The following is a 6501-nucleotide window of genomic DNA, read 5'->3' as shown; positions in this document are numbered from 1 at the left end:
CGGTGCAAAAGTTCTCAAAAATTCTAAAAAAAATACTGAACCAACGCACCTATAATATAACATGATCCAACGGAGGGATTAAAAAAATACAACTGTATGTGTCCTGGACAAAAAAAACAAATAGTTCAGTATATATTTATGTCGCACTGAGCTGAAATGCTTATTATTTTTGTCGAGGACACATAGATGCATATTTTGACAATCCCTCCGTTGGATCATCTTATTACATTAGAGAGATGCTCCCATATTTATTTCATATTTTTTGATAACTTTTGAACTGTTAGAAGTTTAGGGAAACTTAACTAGTTCTGTGGCAAGCTATGGTAGACACAATTTTACCTATATATATATATATATATATATATACTCTTAATTTACACAAAATGGTCTATAATCTAAGTATTTGTAACTACGGCCCAAACAAAGATGGTCTTTGCCTACAAAAGCGCAAGTTCAAGATTCCACATGTCTTCTATTTAAACAAAGCTTGGGTGTAGATTTACTACGTACAAATAAAAGGGCAAGAGATCTTCAATTTCGTCTCCAATCCTGATTTTGTTGAGATGTTCATCTACAATCCGGATCAGTACCGATATGAAAGGAAGACGAATAATGCACCGTTGATTAAGATTGCACCCTGGATAGTAATTTTTTTTAATGGTTAAAAGATAAAATAACATTATATTAAGATTCTATATATTTTTCTAATCAAATTCCATATATAACATGTTAAATTTAGAGTTACAGTTTAGAAGATATGAGTATTTCAAAAAACATTTGATATGTAGCGTTGATTAAGATTGCATCATCGATAGTTTATTTTGAATGGTTAACATGTAAAATAACATCATATTCATATTCTATATATTGTTCTAATCAAATTCCATATACAACATGTTAAATTTAGAGTTACGGTTTAAAAGATATGAGTATTTTTAAAAACATTTGATATGTACTATTGATCGAGATTGCACCCTAGATAGTTTTTTTAAATGGTTAACAGGTAACATAACATCTTATTCAGGTTCTATATATTTTTCTAATCAAATTTCATATATAACATGTTAAATTTGAAGTTACGGTGATATGAGTATTTTTAAAAACATTTGATATGTACCGTGGGTTTAATGTCAAAACGTCATAGAGTTTTAAACGTCTAGCAAATATGCTCGTGCATTGCAACGGAGAAAAAAATCATGTAAGTCTCATGTTGGAGACACTGTCTTGATTCATCTCACGGGTGTGTGGCACATTTAAGTGGTCAGAGAGCCGGAGTCCTTCGTGAAGTTTTCGACGAACAAACAAAGAAAGTAGAAACGTATCCATAAATAAAATAAATTGGAAGCCCAAATTGCAAAATACTAAATGATAGGGTGCTACCTACCCCTGTCTTTCTTGTGTACTTCGTTAGCAGAGTAACCGCTACTGACGCTGCTTTGTTTTCTTCGTCTCTTGTAGGGGATTGGCGTCGTATCGGCTGGCACGTCGGCGCCAAGGGTCATATATTTAAGGCGTCACTGTACCTGTGAGCGCACCTAGTGCCTTTGGCCGTACTTGATTGCGGCGTGCCTAGGACGATCCTCACGCTTTGAGTGCCTCAATCTAGAGCCAAAAGTCGAAGGCCATCGACTGATGCACGCCGCCAACCAGCCAGCCTAAATGTCGACGCCCTCATCACCCTATTCCTAGACTGAAGGCGACCGTCAAGAATGTACGACTTGAAGTTCATATAGTATTGCATCGTACATATACAATTTAAAAAGTATTGGACAATGGACGAAAATATCGGCCATGTTGATAACCATCATGCATTTTACGTGAAGTAGGACACTCTTTTCTTGATATAATTTCTTTCCTTATTTTAATTTCTCCTTTTCTTTCCATCGGGACATGTAGCTTATAAATTCCATTCATTTCCTTCTTTTAGTTTCTCTTTCCTTTCCTTGCTGGCTAATAATAGCGGAATTTATTCCTTATTTCTCCTTACCTACTTTGACCCTCTACTTTAATTCTTTAGGCAGCTTATTAATTTTAAATTATAGGTGTATATAAGTTGGTTGGATGGGCTTTCAAGAGCCGAGGTGGGACTATTGTTTGTATAAAAAAACAACTTGCCTTTCCATCAAACAAGCATCAGGCGTGGCAACAGTTTCTCTTTCCTTTCCTTGCTGGCTAATAATAGCGGAATTTATTCCTTATTTCTCCTTACCCACTTTGACCCTCTACTTTAATTCTTTAGGCAGCTTATTAATTTTAAATTATAGGTGTATATAAGTTGGTTGGATGGGCTTTCAAGAGCCGAGGTGGGACTATTGTTTGTATAAAAAAACAACTTGCCTTTCCATCAAACAAGCATCAGGCGTGGCTTGGTTGCATGTGCCCTTGGAGACTGAACGCCATGGCAGGAGTTCGATGGCTCGCTCCAGTGCCTATTTCCACCAGGGATTATTTTTCGCGCGCTAGATGGGCCTCTAGATTCTGATCGCTGGGTCGCTGCTTCCCGTGCTGATGGATATGCGGAGATCCAATTGATCGGATGGGCTGCTGCGGCCAGATGGGCCGCCTTATTGCTAGATGACCAGATGTATGACCGTATATAGGACGTCCCCAAATTAGTACTACATTATTTATACTGAAAAAATATGGACGTATTGAAAAAAAAACTGAAAGCGTAAATTCACGGAAAGAAACGTATTGTGACGGTGAACCCACGGAGTCAATCCGTGCTTTATTATTAGGGATAGATTATAATATAATTATATTATTATAGCAAAAGGGCCCGTGCGTTGCACCGGGTATACAAAAAATAAATATATGCTTAGAAGCTGAAAAAAATACCACTAAAACAACATTGCAATCAGTCAAACAGCCATATCATAACAAAAATTTCAAACGATTTTGGTTTAAAATAACAATAAAAAATCCCTTTTTTGTCTTGAGCAAGAAAGCAAAGACAACAGCCATGTCAATCTTTGAAAGTTGATAGCAAATGTGCTCTTGCGTTGCAACGGGAGAGCAAGAGTAGACACTGCATTATCTAACCGCGCAATTGCATCGATAATTCAATTTATTGATGTGAATTAATTCAGGTCACAGACACAATGTAACTTTCTCAATAATAATCAGAAGCTCAAGCGGGTATATAATTTGATGCAGCAGGCAAGCGGATAAAAATAAAAAAACGATGAATCAGAATATGGCCATTGCTCACATCTCACACAAGCTTCGAGTTCAGTAGAATTAGACAGTCCGTTAGTGCACTGCAAGCTAAAAATCACAACTGCACACCTATATAGTATATTACACAGACATATTATTAATGGTTGTTACCAACAAAGCACATCTTGTACGCCCTGGGCCAACATCATTCAGCAAACCACAAAGTAAACCGAGAGGAGAAGCCTGCTGCTAAGTTCAGTAAGGAAAGGGTAGTAAATACTCTCGGTACTGGCAAGAGATTTCGCAACGAACGGGATTATAGGACGGCTGCCGAGACGGCACTAAACAAAACTCCGGTGTTGCTGCTACTTTAGTAGGCATAAGTACTGACAGTCTACCAGACTATAACTATTAGTGTGTGTATCTTTTACCATTGCCGCCATTACTACTTGATATATAAGGATGGCCAAGCAGTTTTGTTTTGTTTATGGAGGTGGTTTGTGTCTTTCTACCTCGACTCCACCACTGCATTATCTGGAATGCTCTTATCATCATTTTTATCCTCTCTGACATCATTGATGGTTTTGTTCAACTACAATAAACTCCACTGCATTTCCATCACTTGTAAAAATATTTGGCAAGAAATAAAGTGTCTCACCTTATAACTCTAACTCCACTTCACTATATAACTTCACAGCTGCTGGGATCTAATAACTTCTTCCTGAACCTTAGTCAGCTAATTCGGCAAATCTAGTAATGTTACAATGGCATTTGCATAAATAAAATTTTTTACCAGATTAAGACATTGATATAAATCACATGACAATTTAAGGGCTACTATAATTGCTCACACAGTCCAAATGCTTTCCAACATATAAATGACCATCCCCATGGTGGCAGCACATGAATAAGCATATGCATCAAACAAATGGATCAGCGCATAGAGCACAAATCCATGCATCAAACAAATGCTCGTTGTAGATGCTAAAAAGATCCATGAGGCAGCTAGAGCTCGGGCGGAGACCAAAATTACATCTAATCCGGTTAAGCAGGACCAGAAAAAAGATCAAGACTTCGATACATATGGATCTTAAATCTCTCGGTGTCGAATGGAGTATCAGTCCAGTAGGATTAAATTATTTGAAGGAATGTATGTACTGCATCAATCCATTATTAACTCTCAGAGTCGATTGGATGAATGGAGTATCTATCTAGTAGGATTAAACAACTGATCCTTTACTGATTGATTAATTAGTGAATTGATCATTTATCTGAACCTTTGCTGACACATAACCAGAGGTATTAGATGTATTCAAATCATGGAACCTTAAATCCGTAAATAACTATGCAAACAGAGAAAGGTCCTTGTGGATAGAAAGATGAAGAAAAATGCTTTTATAAACATTTCACATACGAGCCTAAAATTACTGGAAAATCCATCAATGCTAGTAAACAGGAAGGTTCTCTAACGTTAATACCATTGGTAAAGGTGTAATGTTAAATGTATTCCCTTTTTGTTGGATGTACCTTCCCACAGCCGGGCTCCTGACAAACATACTGCCTCTTGCCGTGTACATGAGCATGCTTACTCAAGGCAAAGTCTTGCTGCAGTTGTCAAGCTGCAGAGGAAGAAGATCTACGTGGACAGTTCAACCTTGCGCAGATGCACCTCCGGCTCTTGCTCCGACTGAAGTTTTCCTGCAGGTTCCTGTACACATCCTCTCCAGACAAGGCAATTTGGTCAAATTATCCAATGTGGGCGACTAACTACAGAGGATAAGATAAACTTTGCTCTAGGATCCACAATAACATGAACGACAAATCATAGCCATTGCCCAATTTTGCCTCTAGCCATCCACAAACTACCCACCCACTGATCCACGCGGAAAGGGGAGGGGAGGAAGAAAATCCAAGGAGTGTGCCATACCCCTAACCCATATGAAGAGGCCACACTTGACACTCCCACGGACACTGTAGCGCAACTACACTTCAGCTTGCGGCCGGGGCGCCTCCCTCCCACGCCGAACTGGGCTGCCCCAGAAACTCCATGGCGTCCCTAAGCTCTGCTCGCAGCAGCCGTCGCTTCCTCAAGCACCTGCATCAAATAGGAGGCAGAGGCAGGTCAGCATCGTCCAGCGTCGAGGAGGATCGTCCAGCGTAAAGGAGGCCGAGGGCGACGGGGCAAGCAAAGACTTGTGAGGTTACCTTGGCCAGCGGGGTGAGGTGCGGCGGCAGTGGATAGCAGAGCGGGGTGAGGTGCGGCGGCGGCGGTGGCGGCGTGCGGGATGAGTTGTGGCGGCGGCTTGAGGGAAAAGCTCGGGATGATTCGCTCGGGTAGGGTTCGCTCTGGCTCGGGTGCATGTCAGCGATCGCGAAACGTTTTTCTTTTTAGCTGTGGCCGCCGTGCCAGAGCGGCCGGCGCGCGTTCGGCTGGAGCCGGGTAGGCGGCGGCCCGTGGCCCATAGCAAATTTTCTGGCCCATGTGATACGAAGCTGTGAAACGAAACTGTACGCACGAAATTTAGTACCACCTTGGATATATGTTTTAAATTTGAACTGAAAGCGTAAATTCATAAGAAGAAGCGTATTGTGACGGTGAACCGCGTATTGTGACGGTGAACCCACGGAGTCAATCCGTGCTTTATTATTAGGGATAGATATATACTAGGAAACATGTCCGTGCATTGCAACGGGTGATTTTTTGTCATACGAGCTTAAAACCAAACGAAATAGCTGCTTAGTTTTGTTGTAGATATCAGTGAGAAGAAACACATAAGACTGATTACATAAGACAACAAAAATGTCATTCTACTTCCTCGACCGTCCATGCATATATGCTTCTGTTGTGTGTGTGCTAACCGTGAATTTCTCATATTGGTGTACTAACTTCCTTGCCTGTTGCGATATATGCAGGGTTCTCCATCACAATTGATTCTTTGCATGATGTGTTGCCCTTCAATTCACGATTGGCTACATTTTGTCCTATCGTAGCTTTCTTTTGCTCTTGCTGCGTATTTGCATATTTTTTGCCTTTCTCTTGCATACTTTTTGGTCTTTTGTGCTAGCTTCATATTTGTATATTTCTTTCTTCCTTATGTAATTGTTTTGTTTCATTGATAGGCCTGACGTTGCTTTTTCGGTTTTTTCTATTTTTCTTCATTGGTCATTAGTGCATACCACTCTCTATTTCTTTTATTTCTTTGTTTCTTGGCATCTAGGACCGGAGATAGCGACCGAAATTGCTTGCGTCTAAGAGAGTTTTCTATATTGTATGAATATATTATGTTTATTAAAAAGAAGAAATTGATTAGATTTTGCATCATATATAAAACATATGTAGCT

The 6501-nt window shown here is 39.8% G+C and overlaps 1 long non-coding RNA gene across 1 annotated transcript; it reads right to left on the bottom strand.

Annotated features, from left to right (window-relative positions):
- Positions 1 to 4449: 4449 nt before the first annotated feature.
- LOC125511134 (uncharacterized) lies at positions 4450 to 5539 on the bottom strand. Its single transcript, XR_007284913.2, has 2 exons — positions 5365 to 5539; positions 4450 to 5254 (listed from the first exon to the last, which is right to left on the bottom strand). It is a non-coding gene; the product is annotated as an uncharacterized LOC125511134 (long non-coding RNA).
- Positions 5540 to 6501: the final 962 nt, after the last annotated feature.

This window comes from Triticum urartu, chromosome 5A (genome assembly GCF_056163025.1).
Source record: "Triticum urartu cultivar PI428250 chromosome 5A, HENAU_Tu73, whole genome shotgun sequence".
NCBI classification, from domain to species: Eukaryota; Viridiplantae; Streptophyta; class Magnoliopsida; order Poales; family Poaceae; genus Triticum; species Triticum urartu.
Note: the sequence above shows the minus strand (reverse complement) of the source record. Positions and strands in the feature narration are given on the sequence as shown.